Here is a 2303-nt window from a genome sequence, read left to right as displayed (position 1 = left end):
GTCAAGTGGGCCTTAGGAAGCATCACTACGAACAAAGCTAGTGGAGGTGATGGAATTCCAGTTGAGCTATTCCAAATCCTGAAAGATGATGCTGTGAAAGTGCTTCACTCAATATGCCAGCAAATTTGGAAAACTCAGCAGTGGCCACAGGACTGGAAAAGGTCAGTTTTCATTCCAATCCCAAAGAAAGGCAATGCCAAAGAATGCTCAAACTACCGCACAATTGCACTCATCTCACACGCTAGTAAAGTAATGCTCAAAATTCTCCAAGCCAGGCTTCAGCAATACGTGAACTGTGAACTTCCAGATGTTTAAGCTGGTCTTAGAAAAGGCAGAGGAACCAGAGATCAAATTGCCAACATCCACTGGGTCATTGAAAAAGCAAGAGAGTTCCAGAAAAACATCTATTTCTGCTTTATTGACTATGCATAATCAATATGCATAAGACTTTGACTGTGTGGATCACAACAAACTGTGGAAATTTCTGAAAGAGATGGGAATACCAGACCACCTGACCTGCCAAAGAATTGGAGCTTCAGCTTCAGCATCAGTCCTTCCAATGAATATTCAAGACTGATTTCCTTTATGATTGACTCGTTTGATCTCCTTGCTGTCCAAGAAACTCTCAAGAGTCTTCTCCAGAACCAGAGTTCAAAAGCAATAATTCCTTAGTGCTCAGCTTTCTTTACAGTCCTACTCTCACATCCATCCATGAAACCCGGAAAAATCATAGCTTTGACTAGACTGAACTCTGTTGCCAAAGTAATGTCTCTGCTTTTCAATATGCTGTCCAGCTTGGTCATAGCTATTCTTCCAAGGAGCAAGTATCTTTTGATTTCATGGTTTCTGACACCATCCTCAGTGATTTTGGAGCCCAAGAAAATGAAATCTTCCACTGTTTCATTTGTTTCCCCATTTATTTGCCATGAAGTGACAGTACTGGATGCCATGATCTTTGTTTGTTGAATGTTGAGCTTTAAGCCAGTTTTTTCACTCTCCTCTTTCACTTTCATCAAGAGGCCCTTTAGTTCTTCTTTGCTTTCTGCCATAAGGGTGGTATCATCTGCATATCTGAGGTTATTGATATATCTCCCTGCAGTCTTGAGGGAGAAAGATTATGCTTCAGCTTATGCTTCATCCAGTCCAGCATTTTGCATGATGTACTCTACATAAAAGTTAAATAAGCAGGGTGACAATATGTAGCCTTGATGTACTTCTTTTCCAAGTTTGAACCAGTCCATTGTTCCATGTCTGGTTCTAACTGTTGCTTTTTGGCTTGCATACAGATGTCTCAGGAGGTGCGTTAGGTGGTATGGTATTCCCATCTCTTGAAGAATTTTCCACAGTTTGTTGTGACCACACAGTCAAAGACTTTAGCAAAGATAATGAAGCAGAAGTAGATGTTTTTCTGGAATTCTCTTGGTTTTTCTATGATCCAACGGAATTTGCAATTTGACCTCTGTTTCCTCTGCCTTTTTCAAATCCAGTTTGAACATCTGGCAGTGCTTGGTCATGTACTATTGAAGCCTACCTTGGCAAATTTTGAGCATTACTTTGCTAGTGTGTGATATGAGTGCAATTGTGCAGTAGTCTGAACATTCTTTGCATTGCCTTTCTTTGGGATTGGAATGAAAATTGACCTTTTCCAGTCCTGTGACCACTGCTGAGTTTTCCAAATTTGCTGGTATATTGAGTGCAGCCCCTTCACCACATCATCCATTAGGATTTGAAATAGTTCAACTAGAATTCTATCACCTCCACTAGCTTTGTCCGTACTGATGTTTCCTAAGGCCAACATGACTTTGCATTCCAGGATGTCTGGCTCTAGGTGAGTGATCATACCATCTTGGTCCTTTTGTGTCATTAAGATCTTTTTTGTATAGTTCTTCTGTGGATTCTTGACACTTCTTCTTAATATCTTCTGCTTCTGTTATGTCCCTACCATTTCTAATCTTTATTGTGCCCATCTTTCCAAGAAATGTTTCTTTGGTATCTCTGATTTTCTTAAAGAGATCTCTAGTCTTTCCCATTCTATTGTCTTCCTCTATTTCTTTGCATTGATCACTTAAATAGGCTTTCTTATCTCTCCTTGCTATTCTTTGGAACTCTGCATTCAGATGGGTATATATTTCCGTTTCTCCTTTGCCTTTCCCTTTTCTTCTTTCTCAGCTATTTGTAAGGCCTCCTCAGACAAACATTTTGCCTTTTTGCATTTCTTTTTTGATCATTGCCTCCTGTACAATGTTACAAACCTCTGTCCATAGTTGTTCTGACACTCTATCAAATCTAATCCCTTGAATGTA

The 2303-nt window shown here is 39.8% G+C and overlaps 1 protein-coding gene across 3 annotated transcripts in view; it reads right to left on the bottom strand.

Annotated features, from left to right (window-relative positions):
- Positions 1–2303, bottom strand: part of CTNNA3 (catenin alpha 3) — a 1912303-nt gene that overhangs the window by 1348161 nt on the left and 561839 nt on the right. The window lies entirely within an intron of this gene.

Source organism: Bos grunniens, chromosome 28 (genome assembly GCF_055505025.1).
Source record: "Bos grunniens cultivar Pamir isolate PY7600 chromosome 28, Bosgru_T2T1.0, whole genome shotgun sequence".
Classification (NCBI taxonomy): domain Eukaryota; kingdom Metazoa; phylum Chordata; class Mammalia; order Artiodactyla; family Bovidae; genus Bos; species Bos grunniens.
This window is presented reverse-complemented; position numbering and strand designations above follow the sequence as displayed.